The following is a 22,703-nucleotide window of genomic DNA, read 5'->3' as shown; positions in this document are numbered from 1 at the left end:
GAATATTTACAAAAATACAAACTGCCCAGGTTAACTGAAGAGGAAATAAAATCCTTAAATAAACCCATATTAGAAAAAGAAATTGAACAAGCTATTAATGAACTCCCTAAGAAAAAATCCCCAGGGCCAGATGGGTTTACGGGTGAATTTTACCAAACATTTAAAGAACAATTAATTCCAATATTATACAAATTATTTGGAAAAATAGGTGAAGAAGGAGTTCTACCAAATTCGTTTTATGACACAAATATGGTGGTGATACCAAAACCAGGCAAAGCAAAAACAGAGAAAGAAAATTATAGACCAATCTCCCTAATGAATATTGATGCTAAAATCTTAAATAAGATATTAGCAAGGAGATTACAGCAAGTGATCACCAGGATAATACACTATGACCAGGTGGGATTTATACCAGGAATGCAGGGCTGGTTCAACATTAGGAAAACTATTAACATAATCAACCGCATCAATAAGAAAACCAACCAAAATCATATGATTATCTCAATAGATGCAGAGAAAGCTTTTGACAAAGTACAGCACCCATTCCTAATAAAAACACTAGAGAGTTTAGGAATAGGGGGAGCTTTCCTTAGAATAATAAACAGTATCTACCTAAAGCCATCAGCAAGTATTATATGCAATGGAGATAAATTAGAGGCCTTCCCAATAAGATCAGGGGTGAAACAGGGATGTCCATTATCACCCCTATTATTTAATATTGTCCTAGAAATGTTAGCTTTAGCAATCAGAGAAGAGAAAGGAATTAAAGGAATTAGAATAGGCAAGGAGGAAACAAAACTATCACTCTTTGCAGATGATATGATGGTATACTTAAGGAATCCTCGAGAATCAAGTCAAAAATTACTTGAAACAATTAACAACTTTAGCAAAGTAGCAGGATATAAAATAAATCCACATAAATCATCAGCATTTCTATACATGACCAACAAAGTCCAGCAGCAAGAGATAGAAAGAGAAATTCCATTTAAAGTAACGGTAGGTAATATAAAATACTTGGGAGTCTACTTGCCAAGACAAACCCAGGAACTCTATGAACACAACTACCAAACACTCTTCACACAAATCAAATCAGATCTAAATAATTGGAAAGATATCAATTGCTCATGGATAGGCAGAGCTAATATAGTAAAAATGACAATACTGCCTAAATTAATTTACTTATTCAGTGCCATACCAATCAGGCTACCTAAAAATTATTTTATACAGCTAGAAAAAATAATAACAAAATTCATCTGGAAAAACAAAAAATCAAGAATATCCAGGGAAATAATGAAAAAAAATTCACAGGAAGGTGGGTTAGCGGTACCAAACCTGGAGCTTTACTATAAAGCGGCAGTCATCAAAACTATCTGGTACTGGCTAAAAAATAGAGTGGTAGATCAATGGAATAGGCTAGGCTCAGGAAATGCAGTAGTAAATGACACTAGTAATGTAGTGTTTGATAAACCCAAAGACTCCAGCTTCTGGGATAGGAACTCAGTATTTGACAAAAACTGCTGGGAAAACTGGAAGATAGTATGGCAGAAATTAGGCTTAGACCAACATCTTACACCTTATACTAAAATAAGGTCAAAATGGATACATGATTTAGACATAAGAGGTGATACCATAGGTAAATTAGGAGAGAAAGGAATAGTGTACCTATCAGATCTTTGGAAAGGAGAACAGTTTTTGACCAAACATGAGATAGAGTATATTATAAAATGCAAAGTGGATGATTTTGATTATATTAAATTAAAAAATTTTTGTACAAACAGAAGCAATGCATCCAAAATTAGAAGGGAGGCAGAAAGCTGGGAAACAATTTTTGAGGCCAGTGCTTCTGATAAAGGCCTCATCTCTAAAATATATAGGGAATTAAATCAAATTTATAAGAATCCAAGTCATTCCCCAATTGAGAAATGGTCAAAGGATATGAACAGGCAGTTTTCTGATGAAGAAACCAAAGCTATCTATTCCCATATGAAAAAATGCTCTAAATCTCTAATGATTAGAGAGATGCAAATTAAAACAACTCTGAGGTACCACCTGACACCTATCAGATTGGCTAAAATGACAAAAAAGGAAGATAATAAATGTTGGAGAGGCTGTGGGAAAATTGGAACACTAATGCATTGTTGGTGGAGCTGTGAGCTGATCCAACCATTCTGGAGAGCAATTTGGAATTATGCCCAAAGGGCGATAAAGCTGTGCATACCCTTTGACCCAGCAATCCCACTTTTAGGTCTTTTGCCCAAAGAAATCATGGAAGGGGGAAAGGGACCCACATGTACAAAAATATTTATAGCTGCTCTTTACGTGGTAGCAAGGAATTGGAAGTTGAGGGGGTGCCCATCAATTGGGGAATGGCTGGACAAGTTGTGGTATATGAATACAATGGAATACTATTGTGCTGTAAGAAATGATGAGCAGGAAGAGTTCAGAGAAACCTGGAGGGTCTTACGTGAGCTGATGATGAGTGAGATGAGCAGAACCAGAAGAACATTGTACACAGTATCATCAACATTGAGTGTTGACCTACTGTGATGGACTATATTCTTCTCACCAATGCAATGGTACAGAAGAGTTCCAGGGAACTCATGATAGAAGAGGATCTCCAAATCCAAGAAAAAAAAAGAAAGAAAGAACTGTGGAGTATAGATGCTGATTGAACCATATTATTTCTTTTGTTTTGGGTGCTGTTGTTTTTTTTTTTTCTATTTTGAGGTTTTGCATCACTGCTCTGATTCTTTCTCTTGTAACAGGATTAATGCAGAAATAGGATTAATGTTATTATGTGTATATATATGTGTGTGTATATATATATCTATATGTATATGTATAGATATATATAGATATAACCTATATCAGATTACCTGCTGTCTAGGGGAGGGGGGAGGGAGGGGAGGGAGGGAGGGAGAAAAATCTGAAATTGTAAAGCATGTATAAACAAAAGTTGAGAACTAAAAAAAAAAAAAAAAAAAAAAAAAAAAATCACTTTGCTAACTGTGTATAGGACCCACTGGAGTAGGCAGAAACTTGAGGCAGGGGACACCAATTAAGAGGCTGTTGCAGTGATTTAGGTGAGAGGTTATTAGCCATTTTTGTTCTATCCTTTCCAATCCAAAGGTCATTCTCCTTGGCAGAAAAAGAAGTAGCCCTTCTTTGATCCACTTCGTTTAAACAATATAGCTTTTTAAAGCTTTTTTGTGAGGCAATGAGGGTTAAGTGACTTGCCCAGTGTCACACAGCTAGTGTTTGAGGCTGGATTTGAACTCAGGTCCTCCTGAATCCATGGCCAGTGCTTTATCCACTGTGCCACCTAGCTGCCCCCTAAGCCATTATTTTTATTGTTCTTAGCTTTCCTTGCCAGCCTCAACACATTCTGAACTTTGGCACTCTTGACAATGCACTGTCATGCTTTTGTAATAATCATGTTAATTGTCCTTGCTTCCATTTTCTGTACATGTCTAATTAAAATCTAAGTTGGTGGGCGAGTTCCCTCTGCATCAGCATCAGTTAAGTCAATTCTCTTTTTTCTTTTTATCAGAATTATTTCATTTTGGCTTTAGCACTTCATATTTATTTGAGAGTTTCCCATCCTTCCTGGGCTAACTTTTTCACTGTAATTTCATTCCATGAGATTTTACGTAACTTTCTTCTTGTAGGATGTCTAGAGAGTATGTCTCCCTCAATGCAATGAATTGAATTCAGTAACATTCTTCCCCCCAAAAAAAACCTTGTCCAGAGGACAAGTATAAACCTAAGGCAACATATCTCCCTAACTCTGAAACTCCAGACTGGTTTTGGATAATGATAATAATAATAATGTTAGTCTTTATATAGTGCATACTGCTGAGGAAAATGAGGCAATGGGGCAGCTAGGTGGCGCAGTGGATAGAGCACTGGCCCTGGAGTCAGGAGGACCTGAGTTCAGATCCTGCCTCAGACACTTAACACTTACTAGCTGTGTGACCCTGGGCAAGTCACTTAACCCCAATTGCCTCACTAAAAAAAAAAAAAGAAAAAGAAAAAGAAAATGAGGCAAGCAGAGGTTAAGTGACTTGCCCAGGGTCACATACCTAGCTGTGCCACCTTGCTACCATTCCTGGTGACATATCTCTTCCCCATTTCCATCCTGGACTTCTCCTATTATCTGAAAAATAAACAGATTAAACCCTACTTCTTACCCATCCCTACTCTAGACATTCTGGCCAATACCCAAAGTTGTTGAGATATCCGAGTTAAACCTCTCAACTCAAGGTCCCTCCGTTTCCTAGGATTCTTCCCTCTTATCTGTTGCTCTTGCCTTTATTGTATCAATTCAGTAAACTGGAAGAAATAAAAATTATCAATAATAATATGAAAGTGCTCTAAATCTCTAATAATTAGAAAAATGAAAATTAAACAACACAAGTATTACTCACAGCTATCAGACTGGCTACCATGACAGAAAAGGAAAATGATAAATGATAAATGGGATGTGGAAAAATAGGTATACTGTTGTATACTGCACTGTTGGCAAAGTTGTGAATTGGTCCAACCATTCTGGAAAACAATTTGTAATTGTACCCAAAGGACTATAAAACTGTACATAACCTTTTCCCCAGCAATATTGTTCCTAGGTCAGTATCCCAAAGATATCAAAGAAAAATTAAAAGAACTAATACGTACAAAAATATTTATAACAGCTCTTTTTGTGGTAACAAAGAATTGGAAATCGAGGGGATGCCAATCAATCGGGGAATGTATAAACAAGTTGTGAAATACGATTGTGATGGAATACTATTGTACTATAAGAAATGAAGAAGGAGATGGTGTCAGAAAAACCTGGGAAGACCTATATGAACGGATGCAAAGCAGAGTGAGCAGAGCCAGGAGAATAATGTATACAGTAATGATAATATTGTAACAATAATCAACTGTCTGTTTTGTTTTGGTTTTTTTGCGGGGCAATGGGGGTTAAGTGACTTGCCCAGGGTTACACAGCTAGTAAGTGTCAAGTGTCTAAGGTAGGATTTGAACTCAGGTACTACTGAATCCAGGGCCGGTGCTTTATCCAGTGCGCCACCTAGCTGCCCCAATAATCAACTGTCAAAGACTCAGCTACTCTCATAATACAGTGATTCATGATGAAAATGCTATCCACCTCTAGAGAGTGAACAGATGAACTCTGAGTATAGATTGAATCATATTGTTTTTTAATTTCTTTTTCTTGTTTTTTCCCAACATGAATAATATGGAAATATTTTTTCTATGACTTCACACATATAATGGGTATCATATTGCTTGCCTTTTCAATGGGTGAGGGAAGGTCTGCAGAGAGGAAAAGAATTTGGAACTGAAAATTTTTTTTAAATGTTAAAAATAACCCTACCAGTCATAAGAAAGTAAACACTATTCCAGCTCATGCCCAGATACTTTTACTTTCATTATCTTGAGAAGGAATATAAAGGAGGAAGAGGAAGATGTATGAAAAATGTCCTACTTTTTCTCTTTCACTTACAGATTTTCCTTGCATGGTGCTTGCCCCAGCTCAAAATTCAGGGTTTTTTGCTTCTTAGTCTCAGTCAGGGTCAGAAACCAAAGTTTAATGGACATTTAAGATTTAGTTGTTTGGACTTCCAGGAAACTTTGGAATACTCCTCATGCACATATGATTTAATTCAACGAAGATTTTTTAAATGCTTGCTGTGTTTAGAAAACTATTCTGGGCACTGTTATAAAGTTTAGATAAGGTATGATCATTATGAAACTTGTCTTCATGAAGCTTACAGTCTAGTAGGGGGAAATGGAAGGATGTCAGGAGTTTGGTAGAAATGTATATATTAAGAAAATTGGGTGCTGTTTGTGACACTAAAGCCTATCATCCCTTAAGTTGTTAACTAGCCAAATGGAGATGGAGCAGATTATTTGCAGTGTCTCATTCTTACAGATATGTTAGGCATGACTCTCAGGCAAATTCTCAGTTAGGTTTGCTTGGAAGGAACTGTGAACCAGCCAAGTTCTGACAAGCAAAGTGTTCCTATGAGGTCTGAAGAAATGCAATTTTGACTCCAAGGTAATGAACTGGGACACATTTTTGTTCTGCTGTGTCCCTTTTGAAGGGATAATTTCTAATCCTGCTGATTAAGAGAAATAAATTTAAGCATTGATTGTTTCATTCTATTCTTCAGCTGAATTCAATTCAACATACATTAAGCACCTAATTTTTATAAGACTTTGTGCTCAGATATCTAGGCCTCTAATACTTCAAAAGGAGAAAAATGAAGAGAATTTTAAAAGGGTTAAAGAGAAAGAAAAATTTAGGTCTACTGGAATGGAGAACAGAGGCTGCTTGAATAATAATAGAAATTCATTGTACTGGAAAATAGACAATTTGGGTCCTAATCCTACGAAATTAACTTTTAAAAGAACACCTATTCATGTCATTGCTAATTAAGCAGCTCCTGGTTGGTTACTATAGTATAGCTCCCATTCCTTTATAAATCTCAAGCCTAGAATAGGATTACATGATTTAGAGGAAAACGGGACTTTAGAAGACATTTATTCCAACCTTTTTTTTCTAAGCCATTGTTACTAATAGGGAATGTTTATGGTAAAAAAAGAAGAGTATTAATTTTTTAAAAGCATATAAATAAAAAGTTAAAAAGCCAATGAAACTGCAATATCTTGCTGATTCCAGAGGGAACTAGAAAGAATGAATTGATGTGATTTGGAGAAGTGGGAAGACAGCAGACAGGCCAAAGAAGATAAGGCCAATCTCCTTCCTTAAGTGTAGGGAGATGGGGTAAGAAGGGAAAAGATGGGAGGGGAAGATGGGGACAATTGCAGTCCCCCATCCTTAAGGCAAAGTGACAACTTTAGCCTGCTCCCAAAGATAGGCACAGGTATAAACACCATGTTGTAGTTTCCTATTTCCTTTGAAACCAATGTAAAATAAGGACGAGGGTACTTGTACTATCCACCTCATGAAGTTAAGGAATGAAACAAGCATTTGTTAAATGCCTACTCTGTGCCAGGTACAAGTGCTTTACAAATATTATCTCGTTTGATTCTTACAATAACCCTGAAAAGTTGGTGCAATTACTATCCCCATTTTGCGATTGGTGAAATTGAGGCCAACAGAGTTAAGTGGCTTGCCCAGGGTCACATAGCTAGGAAGTATCTGAGGTTGGATTTAGAATCATAAATTTAAAGCTGGAAGAGATCTCAGATGGCACTTTCATTGTACAACCGAAGGAACTGAGTCTCAAAGAAGTTAAGTGACTTAAGAGGCAGCTAGGGAGTACAGTGGATATAGAGCACTGGACTTGGAGTTAGGAAGACCTCAAATTCTGTCTCAAACGCTTAGTAACTCTGTGACCATGAGTAAGTCATTTAACCTCACTGAGCTTCGATTTCCTCAAGTATAAAATAGGAATAAGAGAATCCACTTCACAAGGTTGTTGTGAGGACCAAAGGAAATAACACAGAAAGCTCTTTGCAAACCTTAAAGAGCTATACAAATGCTAGCTATTATTATTACTATTGAAAAGTACCTTGTAAACCACGAGGTACTCAGAAAATCACTGTAGAGATCTGACTTTTGCAACACAGTCAAAGGGAGGTACAAGAAATAAGGTCATGGCCCTAACTTCTCCCAATCTATCACGCCCAGTTCCATGACATAATCAATGCTTCTTAGTTGTATTCTTTTGCCCTGCAATACATTGGAACACTTACTTTTTCTCTCACATACAAACACTGGAGCCATCCTCACATTGAACTCACTCATTAAGGACACTATTCCCTCACATTCTTTTTTTTTTTAAAAGGCAACTGGGATTAAATGACTTGCCTAAGGTCACACAGTTTGTAAGTGTCTGAGGCTGGATTTGAACTCAGGTCCTCTTGATTCCAGGACTGGTGCTCTATCCACTGAGACTCATAGCTGCCCCTACTCCCTCAATTTCCAAATTGGCTTACTGATACTCTCTTTTGCTCTACACGTTGCAATTTACCACCATAACATTCCCAGGCCATGTTTTCAATCTCTGAAAGGACCAACAACCCCAAGGCCATACATATACAAAAGTGCTCTAAGTCACCAATAATTGAAGAAATACAAATTAAAAACAACTTTTAAGGGGCAGCGAGGTGGCGCAGTGGATAGAGCACTGGCCTTGGAGTCGGGAGTACCTGAGTTCAAATCCAGCCTCAGACACAACACTTACTAGCTGTGTGACCCTGGGCAAGTCACTTAACCCCAATTGCCTCACTAAAAAAACAAACAAAAAAAACCACAACTTTTAAGCAATGCAGCCAAAATTAGAAGGGAGACAGAAAGCTGGAAAATAATCTCTACAGCCAGTATTTCTGCTAAAGTTTTCATTTCTTTTTTTAAAGTCCTCATTTCTAAAATATATAGGGAATCAAGTAAAATTTATAAGAATGCAAGGCATTCCCCAATTGAAAAAAAGGTCAAAGGATATGAACAGGCAGTTTTCAGATGAAGAAATCAATGCTATCTGTTGCCATATGAAAAATGCTCGAAATCACTATTGATTAGAGAAATGCAAATTAAAACAATTCTGAGGTACCACCTCACACCTATCAGATTGACTAATATGACGAAAAAGGAAAATAATAAATGTTGGAAAAGCTGTGGGAAAATTGGAACACTAAATTGGTGGAGCTGTGAACTGATCCAACCATTCTGGAGAACAATTTAGAACTATGCCCAAAGGGCTATGGAACTGTTCATACCCTTTGACCCAGTAATACCACTACTAGGTCTGTATCCCAAAGAGATCATAGAAGAGGGAAAAGGACCCACGTGTATAAAATATTTATAGCAGTTCTCTTTGTGTTGGCAAAGAATTTGAAATCAAGGAAATGCCCATCAATTGGGGAATGGCTAAAAAAGTTGTGGTATGTGAATGTAATGGACTACTATTGTGCTGTAAGAAATGATGAGCAGGCAGATTTCAGAGAAACCTGGAAGGACTTACATGAACCAATGCTGACTGAGAGGAGCAGAACCAGGAGAACATTGTATACAGTAGCAGCAACATCGTATGATGATCAATTGTGATAGACTTGGCTCTTCTCAGCAGTGCAATATTCCAAAACAATTTAAAAGAACTCATGATAGTGCTCGCTTCGGCCGCACATATACTAAAATTGGAACAATACAGAGAAGATTAGCATGGCCCCTGTGCAAGGATGACACGCAAATTCAAAGAACTCATGATAGAAAATGTTCTCCACATCCAGAAAAAAGAATGAATGCAGATTAAACCATACTGTTTCAACTTTTGGGCTGTTTTTTTTTTCTTTTTTGAGGGTTTCCCTTTGTGTTCTGTTTCTTCTTTCAAAATATGACTAATGCAGATATATGTTTAATGTGATTATACATATATAACCTATATCAGATTACTTTCTGTCTTGGGGAGGGAGAAAAATTTGGAACTAAAAATCTTATGAAAACAATGTTGAAAACTATCTTTACATGTAACTGGGAAAATAATAAAATACTTTTATGATAAAAAAACTCTTTGGGGCTGTCTCATACTGATCAGATTGGCAAAGTTGACAAAAAAGAAAAATGATGAATTCTGGAGAGGTGGTAGGAAAGCAGTTACATTAACCTACTATTGTTGAAGCTGTGAACTGGTCCAGTAATTCTGGAAAGCGATTTGAAAATATGCCTAAAAAGTTTTTAAACTGGGGATACCAACAATGACACAATGATACCACTACTAGTTCCATACCCAAAAGAGATCAAAGAAAGAGGAAAAGGGCTCACATATACAAAACTTGTCTCCCAGGCTAGGGCTCTCTTCATTGATCACCATCCCCACCTCCACCCCAGGCTCCTTTGCCAGGTCTTTCCTCAAAGGTCATTTCTTCCCCAATCCTTTGAGCTCTCACCTGGAAGTGCCATGTCAGGGATCCTCTTTGCCTTCAGTGAAGTCTGGGTAATAGAGGGCAGTATTAAGCCCCTCATTATTAGAGTGAGTCAATGTCCCTGAACAAGGAGCAAGGCAAAAGTTTTGGAGACGGTTGTTATCTCCAATGTTCTAGCTATACCTCTTCCCACAGGAGAAAGGTGCTTCAAATCTGTGCTTCACCAGAGACCTGTATTTGATCCTCACCTGATCCAGAATGACCAGGTTCTCCACATCCGCCTTCTCCAGGATAGGGACCTCAGTGAGGCACAAGTGCCTCAGCAGACTCCTGGATCTTCTCTATCTGGATTGCTCTGATGATTGCAAGGAGTAGGGCCCACATTGCCCGGGTCAGTGCTTGGGACCTCTTGCTCTCTGACTGCCCTTCTACACTAAGGCAGAAGCTGCTGCCAGCAAAGATGCTTCTGGCTCACCTGCCTGTATGGGGAGCTAGAGATTGGCAGCTTGCTCATATGGATAGACAGTTGGAAGCATTGGAGCCCCTGAGCAGGGAGGAGGGCAAATAGGAGAGTCACACCCCCTAAAATTACCTGGGGTCAGACAAGTTAACATCCTGGGAAGAATATACAAAGCACAGTCACAGGTGAGGAATTGGAGCTCATTGTGTCTCTGAGCCTCTGCTTCAGTGGACAAGAGCTTTGAGCATCCTCTGCTTGATTTTCTTATCCCTACAGGCTCCAGACACAATCTGTGTCAGAGGGGTAGGACTCTGTGGGGAAACCTTGATGAAGAGACAGGAGAAACTATCCTTTTTCTATTTGGATAGCTTAAAAAAACCCACAGCTGTTATGAAAAACAGCGTCTTCTTGTTTTTCCCCTTTTATTTTAATATTGATTTTTACCCTAACTCATGGATGATCTAACTATACATACACAGCTATTTGTGGAATTGATTTGTTCCCTGTCTTGATTTCATTTTCTGATGATATTGTTTGTGATATGATGCTTTTATCAGAAGCTAGCCACTTCTTCCCTCTTCATAAAATCATAGACGCTTAGAGCTCAGAGCCAGACCCTTAAGATCATCTAGTCCAACACCAATCCCCCACCTCATTTTACAGATGAGGAACCTGAGGTTCAGAGAATTTAAGTGATTTGGCCAAGGGGACTCTGCTCCTTCAGTGAAGAATGAGGATTATAACCCAAGTATCTTGATTTAGACCCCAGTTCTGTTTCCTTTGTGTCAGGTTGGTTCCAGGGTAGAATTTCAGACCTATACCATTACTAAATTAGGTTGATATCAGAAGACTAAATACACTAAAGAAAACAGTAATTTTTTAAAAATACCGGGAGCCAAGATGGCGGAGAGGAAGCAGCAAGCTGCCTGAGCTCTCCTTCTGTTCCCTCAAAAAGGACATTAAATCAAGTCTCTGGACGGATTCTGAAACTACAGAACCTGCAAAGAGACAGAGAGACACAGTCCTCCAACCAGAGATAATTTAGAAGACTTCAGGAAAAGGTCGGTCTGACTCGGGCAAAAGGGAGGCCCAGCACAGGGCAGCAGCCCAGCGCCGAGGGGGTCAGGGCAAGTCAGCTGGAGCTGCGGGCCACAGCCAAACAACTGAGGCCCCTAGAACCTGGTTCAAAAATCTGGTGGCCAAAAAGGGCAGTGGAAAAACCTACCTGCACCAGCCGAGAGGGCCACGAACAGGTCAGGTGGGATCAGATGCCCAGATCAGGCACCTGGCTGGCCGAGCGCAATCAGACAGGAAGTACAGGGCGGCGGATCTCCACACACCATAAAGGCCTCAGAGTAAAAAGCCGGTCACACAGCACCTATACCCCTGCACAAGAACCCCAAAACAGGGACCCTGGTGCCCCCAGAGCAGACCTCAACTTAAAAAATAAATAAGCTGCAATAATGAGTAAGAAGCAAAAAAGAGCCCTCTCCATTGAGAGCTTCTGTATCAATAGGGAAGAAGCCAACACAAACTCAGATGAGGACAATAGCCTCAAATTGCCTACATCTGAAGCCTCATGAGGGAAGGTGAATTGGTCTCCAGAATAAAAAGCCTTCCTAGAAGAGCTCAAAAAGGATTTTAAAAATCAATTGAGAGGGGCAGCTAGGTGGCACAATGGATAAAGCACCGGCCCTGGATTCAGGAGTACCCGAGTTCAAATCCGGCCTCAGACACTTGACACTTACTAGCTGTGTGACCCTGGGTAAGTCACTTCATTGCCCTGAAAAAAAAAAAAAAAAGAAAAAAGAAAAATCAATCGAGAAAGGTAGAAGAAAAAATGGGGAGAGAAATGAAAGCAAAACAAGAAAACTATGAAAAAAGAATCAGCAGCTTGGAAAAGGAAGCACATAATTTCACTGAAGAAAACAAAGCCTTAAAAAATTCATTTGGCCAAATGGAAAAAAAGGGTGTATAATCTCATTGAAGAAAAGACCGCCTTAAAAAATTCACTTGGGTCAGCTAGGTAGAACAGTGGATAGAGAGCACTGGCCCTGGAGTCAGGAGTACCTGAGTTCAAATCCAGCCTCAGATACTTAACACTCACTAGCTGTGTGACCCAGGGCAAGTCACTTAACCCCAATTGCCTCACTTAAAAAAAAAATTCACTTGGCCAAATGGAAAAAAAGGTGCATAATCTCACTGAAGAAAACAATACCTTAAAAATTAAAATGGGACAGTTGGAAGATAAGGAATCCATGAGACACTGGGAATCAGTCAAGCAGAATTTAAAAAATGAAAAAATAGAAGAAAATGTGAAATACCTCATTGGAAAGACAACTGATCTGGAAAACAGATCGAGGAGAGACAATTTGAGAATCATTGGACTGCCTGAAAGCCATGACCAGAAAAAGAATCTAGACACCATATTCCAGGAAATTATTAAGGAGAACTGCCCTGATATCATAGAATCAGAGGATAAAATCATCATTGAAAGAATCCACCGATCACCTCCTGAAAGAGACCCCAAAAGGAAAACTCCAAGGAATATTGTAGCCAAATTCCAGAATTATCAGGTGAAGGAGAAAATACTCCAAGCAGCCAGAAAGAAGCAATTTAAATATCATGGAGCCACAGTCAGGATTGCTCAGGACCTGGAAGCTTCAACATTAAAGGACCGCAAGGCTTGGAATATGATATTCCAGAAGGCAAAGGAGCTTGGATTGCGGCCAAGAATCTATTACCCAGCAAAAATGTGCATTTTCTTTCAGGGGAAAAGATGGACATTTAATGACATTGGGGACTTTCAATCTTTCCTGGTGAAAAGACCAGAACTGAATAGAAAATTCGATTTCAACATACAAGACTCAGGAGAAGTTTAAAAAGGTAAACAGAGGGGGAGGAAAAAAAAAAGGGTTACCCTATTAGGTTAAACTGTTTATATCCCTACACAGGAAGATAATACTCATAACTCTTAAGAACTGTAAATGTATTTGGGCAGAGAGAAGGACTTTACATAGAGGGTATAAATATAAATTGTCTTTGATGTGATGATACAAAAAAGAATTAAGGGGTTAAAAAGGGAGTCTATGGGGAGGGGAGGAAAGGGGAGGTGGAATGGGATGAATTATATGAAGAGGTAAAAAAAAACCTATTACAATAGAGGGAAAGAAAGGAAGGGGGAACATTGTTTCAACCCTATTCTCATTAGATTTGATTCAAAGAGGGAATAACATATACATTCATTGGGATAAAGAAACTTAACTCATTCTTCAGGGAAGCAAAAGGGGAAGGGAAAGGGGGGACTGATAGAAGGGAGGACAAAAGCAAGGGAGAAAAGGGTAAAGAAAAGAGAGGGGGTGATAAAGAGGGAGGGCAGATCAGGGGAGGCAGGGGTAAGAAGTAAAATGTCAGTGAGGAGAAATAGGGTGAAAGAAGGGGGGAAAAGTACAAAGTGGGGTAAATAGAATGGAGGGGAATAGACAGTCACTAATAATAACTGTGAATGTGAATGGGATGAACTCTGCTATAAAACAGAAGCGAATTGCAGAGTGGATTAAAAACCAGAATCCTACAATATGTTGCTTACAAGAAACACATTTGAAGCAGAGAGATACACACAGAGTAAAGGTAAAAGGCTGGAGCAGAATATATTATGCCTCAGCTAAAGTAAAAAAAGCAGGGGTAGCAATCCTTATCTCAGACAAAGTGCAGGCAAAAATAGATCTCATTAAAAGAGATAAGGAAGGGGGCAGCTAGATGGCGCAGTGGATAGAGCACTGGCCCTGGATTCAGGAGTACCCAAGTTCAAATCTGGCCTCAGACACTTAAAACACTTACTAGCTGTGTGACCCTGGGCAAGTCACTTAACCCCAATTGCCTTACCAAAAACAAACAAAAAAAGACAAGGAAGGAAATTACATATTGCTTAAAGGTACTATAGATAATGAAGTAATATCAATATTAAATATGTATTCTCCAAGTGGTATAGCATCCAAGTTCTTAAAGGAGAAGTTAAATGAGTTACAAGAAGAATTAGACAGTAATACTATACTAGTGGGGGATCTGAATCTCCCCCTCTCAGAACTGGATAAATCTAGCCGAAAAATAAATAAGAAAGAAGTGAAAGAGGTGAATAGATTACTAGAAAAGTTAGACATGATAGATATCTGGAGAAAATTGAATGGGGATAGAAAGGAATATAGCTTTTTCTCAGCAGTACATGGCACATTTTCAAAAATTGACCATATATTAGGGCACAAAAACATCATAGTCAAATGTAGAAAGGCAGAAATAGTAAATGCATCCTTTTCAGATCATGATGCAATAAAAATTACATGTAAGAAAGAGCCAGGGAAAAGTAGAATGAAAATCAATTGGAAACTAAATAATTTCATTCTAAAGAATGAATGGGCCAAACAAGAAATCATAGAAACAATCAATAACTATATCCAAGAGAATGACAATAATGAGACAACATACCAAAATCTATGGGATGCAGCCAAAGCAGTGCTTAGGGGAAAATTTATAGCTCTAAATGCTTACATGAATAAAAAAGAGAAAGAGGGGATTAATGAATTGGGCATGCAACTTAAAAAGCTAGAAAAAGAATAAATTAGAAATCCCCAATTAGACACTAAATTAGAGATCCTGAAAATTAAAGGAGAAATTAATAAGATTGAAAGCAAGAAAACTATAGAATTAATCAATAAAACTAAGAGCTGGTTTTATGGAAAAACCAATAAAATAGATAAAATATTAGTTAATTTGATTAAAAAAAGAAAGAAGAAAACCAAATTACCAGTATCAAAAATGAAAAGGGTGATGTTACCACCAATGAAGTGGAAATTAAATCAATAATTAGGAATTATTTTGCCCAACTGTATGCCAATAAATTTGACAATCTAAATGAAATGGATGAATATTTACAAAAATACAAACTGCCCAGGTTAACTGAAGAAGAAATAAAATCCTTAAATAAACCCATATTAGAAAAAGAAATTGAACAAGCCATTAATGAACTCCCTAAGAAAAAAATCCCCAGGGCCAGATGGGTTTACGGGTGAATTTTACCTGTGAAAGTATTTTTGGTGACTAGCCTAATTTTGGGGGCGATAATCTGACTGGAGGACTAATCTGGGGACTGTTGACTATTTGGCTAATCTGACTTCGTTAATTTAATGTGGGCCATTTATAAAGTTCCACCACACTGCTCCCAAACTGATAGACTAAAGATTAAGAAGGCTCTTAACTAAATAATCAAAGCAGAGTTTATTTATGAGATACTATTTCAAATTAAGAATACAGGGAAATAAAGTACAACCTGACTGCTTTCCTGCGGTCTCTTTCCACTGCGTCTCTTTCCCACCTGCTGCACCTTGAACTTCTTGAATACAATAAGGGCCTTAGCTGCCTCAGGGCACGTTACACTTTCCCTGGTTTGTATTAAGGCCTGTAACCTTGTCAGCCTCTTCTCTCCTTTTCCGAACTGAACTCTCCTCTGTCCTTGTCTGCGCTCCCCTCTAGTCACCCCTCTCCAATCTTGTCTCTCTATCTAGTCCGTCTCCCTCTTCCTGTCTCACTCCCAGGTCTATATATACCTTTTCTTTTCTCCACTCAAATCTCAGGGCTTCCTTTGCCCCCACAGACCAAGCTAATCCACCAGCCAGAGCTGCAGCTGTTGGGGGCGGGGGAGGGAGGGGCAGTGTGCTCTCTCATGCCTCAGCACAGGCTATCTTTCAGATAGCTCAGGTCGGAGGGAGCTGGGGGCTTTTTTTTTTTCCCCCAGCTGTCTGACCTGGAGTCTTGTATAGCCCATGGGGCTTTTTCACTCAGCTAAAGCTGAGGAGGAGGGGGAGAGACCCCGAGGGCCTAAGGCTTTCTAATCTCAGCCTAAAGGTAGGGTCCCCAAATCAAAATAAATTTCCACATACCAAACATTTAAAGAACAATTAATTCCAATATTATACAAATTATTTGGAAAAATAGGTGAAGAAGGAGTTCTACCATATTCGTTTTATGATACAAATATGGTGGTGATACCAAAACCAGGCAAAGCAAAAACAGAGAAAGAAAATTATAGACCAATTTCCCTAATGAATATCAATGCTAAAATCTTAAATAAGATATTAGCAAGGAGATTACAGCAAGTGATCACCAGGATAATACACTATGACCAGGTGGGAGTTATACCAGGAATGCAGGGCTGGTTCAACATTAGGAAAACTATTAACATAATCAACCACATCAATAAGAAAACCAACCAAAATCATATGATTATCTCAATAGATGCAGAGAAAACTTTTGACAAAGTACAACACCCATTCCTAATAAAAACACTAGAGAGTTTAGGAATAGGTGGAGCTTTCCTTAGAATAATAAACAGTATCTACCTAAAGCCATCAGTAAGTATTATATGCAATGGAGATAAATTAGAGGCCTTCCCAATAAGATCAGGGGTGAAACAGGGATGTCCATTATCACCCCTATTATTTAATATTGTACTATAAATGTTAGCTTTAGCAATCAGAGAAGAAAAAGGAATTAAAGGAATTAGAATAGGCAAGGAGGAAACAAAACTATCACTCTTTGCAGATGATATGATGGTATACTTAAAGAATCCTAGAGAATCAACTCAAAAATTACTTGAAACAATTAACAACTTTAGCAAAGTAGCAGGACATAAAATAAATCCACATAAATCATCAGCATTTCTATACATGACCAACAAAGTCCAGCAGCAAGAGATAGAAAGAGAAATTCCATTTAAAGTAACGGTAGATAATATAAAATACTTGGGACTCTACTTGCCAAGACAAACCCAGGAACTCTATGAACACAACTACCAAACACTCTTCACACAAATCAAATCAGATCTAAATAATTGGAAAGATATCAATTGCTCATGGAAAGGCAAAGCTAATATAGTAAAAATGACAATACTGCCTAAATTAATTTACTTATTCAGTGCCATACCAATCAGACTACTTAAAAATTATTTTATAGAGCTAGAAAAAATAATAACAAAATTCATCTGGAAAAACAAAAAATCAAGAATATCCAGGGAAATAATGAAAAAAAATTCACAGGAAGGTGGGTTAGCAGTACCAAACCTGGAGCTCTACCGTAAAGCAGCAGTCATCAAAACTATCTGGTACTGACTAAAAAATAGAGAGGTAGATCAATGGAATAGGCTAGGCTCAGGAAATGCAGTAATAAATGACACTAGTAATGTAGTGTTTGATAAACCCAAAGACTCCAGATTCTGGGATAGGAATTCAGTATTTGACAAAAACTGCTGGGAAAACTGGAAGATAGTATGGCAGAAATTAGGCATAGACCAACATCTGACACCTTATACTAAAATAAGGTCAAAATGGATACATGATTTAGACATGAGGTGATACCATAGGTAAATTAGGAAAGAAAGGAATAGTCTACCTATCAGATCTTTGGAAAGGAAAAAAGTTTATGACCAAACAAGAGATAGAGAATATTATAAAATGCAAAGTGGATGATTTTGATTATATTAAATTAAAAAATTTTTGTACAAACAGAAGCAATGCATCCAAAATTAGAAGGGAGGCAGAAAGCTGGGAAACAATTTTTGAGGCCAGTACTTCTGATAAAGGCCTCATCTCTAAAATATATAGGGAACTAAATCAAATTTATAAGAATCCAAGTCATTCCCCAATTGAGAAATGGTCAAAGGATATGAACAGGCAGTTTTCTGATGAAGAAACCAAAGCTATCTATTCCCATATGAAAAAATGCTCTAAATCTCTAATGATTAGAGAGATGCAAATTAAAACAACTCTGAGGTACCACCTGACACCTATCAGATTGGCTAAAATGACAAAAAAGGAAAATAATAAATGTTGGAGAAGCTGTGGGAAAATTGGAACACTAATTCATTGTTGGTGGAGCTGTGAACTGATCCAACCATTCTGGAGAGCAATTTGGAATTATGCCCAAAGGGCGATAAAGCTGTGCATACCCTTTGACCCAGCAATACCACTTTTAGGTCTTTTTCCCAAAGAAATCATGGAAAGGGGAAAGGGACCCACACGTACAAAAATATTTATAGCTGCTCTTTACATGGTAGCAAGGAATTGGAAGTTGAGGGGGTGCCCATCAATTGGGGAATGGCTGGACAAGTTGTGGTATATGAATACAATGGAATACTATTGTGCTGTAAGAAATGATGAGCAGGAGGAGTTCAGAAAAACCTGGAGGGTCTTACGTGAGCTTATGATGAGTGAGATGAGCAGAACCAGAAGAACATTGTACACAGTATCAACATTGAGTGTTGATCTACTGTGATGGACTATATTCTTCTCACCAATGCAATGGTACAGAAGAGTTCCAGGGAACTCATGATAGAAGAGGATCTCCAAATCCAAGAAAAAAAAAAAGAACTGTGGAGTATAGATGCTGAATGAACCATAGTATTTCTTTTGTTTTCGGTGCTGTTGTTTTTTTTTTCTATTTTGAGGTTTTTCATCATTGCTCTGATTTTTTCTCTTATAACAGGACTAATGCAGAAATAGGATTAATGTTATTATGTATATATATATATATGTGTGTATAGATATATATGTATATGTATATGTATATGTATATAGATATATAGATATAACCTATATCAGATTACCTGCTGTCTAGGGGAGGGGGGAGGGAGGGGAGGGAGGGAGAAAAATCTGAAATTGTAAAGCTTGTATAAACAAAAGTTGAGAACTATCTTTACATGTAACGGAAAAAATAAAATACCTTATATGTAAAAAAAAAGAAAAAAGAAAAAAGGCAAATGAAAAAAAAACATAAACTAAGAATAATGTATAAGAATGAATAAAGAACAGGAAAAAAGAATAATGCAACCTTTTACGTTTTGCTAGTCACTTTATATGTTACCTCAACTAGTCCTTACAATAACCCTGTTAGCTAGATAAAGTAATTATTCACTATTTTTAAAATGAAAAAACTAAGAATTAGAAATTTGAGTGTTGTTGCCAGCAACATCTGATTGGGACACGTAGGAAACAGTATTTAAACCCATGACTTTAAAGTCTAGTGTACTATCCACCATTCTGTGGTGCCACTGGACAGTAGATGGGGAGACAGCTCAAGACGGTCACAGCATACCTGCAGATAGAGTGTGTACTAGGAGGAAAGGCATCCACAACCAGACCGAGGGCAAGTCCCTCAGACCCATGAATCTTCCCAAAGACACAGTCCTCCTTTTCTGGAATGTGGATTCTAAAGTGGATTATGGGCTTTGCTGGAGAGATAATGTTCCTTTACTGCTGTGGTGAGTCAACTGCCAAAGTGGATTAAACAAGATGTGGATTGGGAGCTTCTAGTTGTTTGTTTGTTTGTTTTAAACTAGGGGTTTGATTATCCCTCTGGCTATAGGACAGCCCTTGAGCTGTCTGTCCCCTTTGTCATGCAAAAGAAAGGAATCTGGGGTTTCACTTCGGTCTCCAGAAGTCCTAATGTATACCAGGAGACAGAAGTAGCGCTGGGTTCATTTAAAATGTCATGCTAGGGCTGTCAAAGAGTCAAATAGTGCCCCATGGGACCGGGTTGAATACTTATAAGGGAGTGAAGAGAAGAGAAGTTACAACCCACGAGAAATACAATCTCTTTCTTTTTTTAAACAATTAAATATTTATTAATGGCATAAAAGCCTTTTGTTCTATCATTTTAGTGAAAGCAATGGGACTGAATATGCTTTTTGGGTCCTTTTTAAAAATGGATTTTTTTATTGATATAACTTGCTTTTTCATTGCCTAGATTTCTCCTCTATTCCTCTCTTCTCTTCCCCTCCCCCCTCCACATAGAGTCATTCCTTATAACAAAACCACCTCAGCCCATTTGAACCTTGATAACATTTGTACATCTCAATTAATTAATCAAAAACCTTAATGCAAAATCTTTGGAAGCCATTGGATGATAATGGGGGTGGGAGGATACAGAGGAGAATACTGGGGAAGACTCAAGCTAGAGGTACCCCTAGAACCCTGAATAGAGGATGTAGCCAAAATCCAGGACCTGAGACTCATCTATGGAATTGTGAATTAGCACAAGGATCCTTAGTTTTATATGGGCTAGAGAGGCCTAAAAAACTTAAGGGCTTCCAGGGAGTAAAATGATCTGGAATTAAATCCAACATTTCTATAAGGAGACTGTGGAAGAAATGGAATAAAAAGGGAAATACTATTTCTTCCCGGTGCCTGAACCAACCCTCGATATGATTGCATTGCTTTGGCACTAGTTCCTGGTGTTGTTTCCCAACCAGATGCTTAGTGGCCTAAGTTGGAGTGAAATTGCAAAAATAGAATACGTTCTTCAGTCTTTCTCTGTGGGCAGTGAGGAGGTGAGCTGAGTGCTGTAGGCCGGGAGATAGGCCCAACAGGAAGCTATAAGAATAGAGGCAACAGCACAGTTGCCCACTTATTTGTCCATTGTTATCTGGAAACCTGGATGGTCATAGTATGGGTGTTGTTACCTTTCCATGGAAAGGAAAAGTGGGCAGGTCCCCCTCTAGCTGCAATTTTTGCTAGGGTATTAACTGTTCAGGAGATAACTCTGTGGTATAGCTGGTATAGCCTTTTCATGTTCTTGAGCATTTTTAGTTTGATGGACCCTGTACAGTATAGAACACATTGGACCCAGTCACCTAGGGTTTGACATGCAGTATGGTGGGTCTCTCAGTCTTTAGAATGCTATATAAACTGTCTTAGAGTTAAAAGGAAGGATATATTAGGAATACACCTCTTTCCCTATTCACCCTGAAACAGATGAAGCTAGGACAACAGCACTGTTTTTCCCATCAGTACAGGCTCTGATTCTTGGCTCTACTCCTAAATAGAGTGAGCCCAGAGGGAGTGTCACACTCTTCCTCCTTCAGTTCCACACCCCACAACTAACCACATCATCACTGGAGAGATTGGGCCAGTAATTCAGCCTGGACTATGTAAAAAACTTATCTTGAATATTTTGTTGTACACGATATTTTTTAATTTCTCAGGAAAATAAAAGGAACGTAATAAGTGTTTCAGATAGGAGTTATTGTCTTCTTTCTTGAACTTCCCCACTACTTACTGTAGGAGCACTGGACACTGCCAGTTAAAAAGGCGGTGTGCATCTATAAGGAGGGAACAGGCAGCAGGATCCTCGGGAACTCAGGGAATTGACAGTTTGGAGTCTAGCAAAGGTCAACAAAAGCCAGAAAGGGATCTGAATTGAAGCAAAGCTTTCTTCCAATTTGCCTCTAGCAGTGAGCTCAGAACGCTGTTGATTTCTGAGTGGGGGTGTGTGGACACTTCCTCCTCCCTCTTCCTCCCCAGCTGTGATCAGCTCTGCTGGCCTCTAGTGCCTCGCATTCAGCATGGCAGAACATAGAAAGGGCTGCTGACAGAAGAGATAATAAAGTCTCTCTGTCTCTCTGTCTCTGTCTCTGTCTCTCTGTGTGTGTCTCTCTCTGTCTCTCTGTGTCTCTCTCTCTGTCTCTCTGTGTGTGTGTCTCTCTCTGTGTCTCTGTGTGTGTGTGTGTCTCTCTCTCTGTCTCTCTCAATGCTCCCAATCATTTATCTCCTTCCACTCCCCCGCCTTTGGTCACTGACTCACTACTCACTGCCTGTATGCACAATGATATCCTTAATTGGTTTCATGAAAGCTCAAGGAAATACTGTTAGGTGAAATAATGTTATAGGGGGCAGTTATTTCCATAGCAACAATGTTATAAGTGGGAGACATGCTCCTGCATGGCCATCAAAATTCCAATCTAAGTGCTTAAAATAGGAGGTGGGTCGGGGTGAGAAAAGATAAAATGAGATCCTACCAGACTAAAAACATTTTCTCTTCCCTTCTTCTCCTCTTCCTTTCCCTTTCTTTGTCTCCCTTCTTTCCTTTTCCCTTTCTCCTCTCTTCCTTCTTTTTCCTTTTCTTTCCTCCCTTATCCCTTTCTTTTGCCTCTCCTCCTCTTTTCACTTCTTGCTTCCCCTCTCTTTCCATCTTCCCTAAGCTTCTCCTTTCTTTTTCCTTCTCTCTCCTTCTTTCTCCCCTTCTCACTTCTCTGCAGAAGTGGAGATTACATTAGAGTCCTTGAATTTCAGAATTAGAAGAGACATCTGAAGTCATCTAGTACAATCCATAACAATCTAGGGATTCCATCTCCAATAATGCTAACGTACCACCTTCTATCTTCTGATGTGGAATTTCCAATTTAAGATAGTTCTGATGGTTTAAAAAAAGTTTTCTTTCCCTCGGTCTGCCAAGAACTACTTTCTGGTTTACTAGACTTACTGTTCTCTACCAGAGGGATGCAGACAGGGAGACAATCATCACCTAC

At 38.6% G+C, this 22,703-nt stretch overlaps 1 non-coding gene across 1 annotated transcript; it reads left to right on the top strand.

Annotated features, from left to right (window-relative positions):
• The first annotated feature begins 9,135 nt into the window (after positions 1-9,135).
• On the top strand, positions 9,136-9,247 carry LOC122726943. Its single transcript, XR_006352934.1, has one exon. It is a non-coding gene; the product is annotated as a U6 spliceosomal RNA (small nuclear RNA).
• The last annotated feature ends 13,456 nt before the right edge of the window (positions 9,248-22,703 follow it).

The sequence above is a fragment of the Dromiciops gliroides genome, chromosome 4, assembly GCF_019393635.1.
Source record: "Dromiciops gliroides isolate mDroGli1 chromosome 4, mDroGli1.pri, whole genome shotgun sequence".
Lineage (NCBI taxonomy): Eukaryota > Metazoa > Chordata > Mammalia > Microbiotheria > Microbiotheriidae > Dromiciops > Dromiciops gliroides.
The sequence above is the reverse complement of the archived record's forward strand: the minus strand, read 5'-3'. Positions and strand labels throughout refer to the sequence as shown.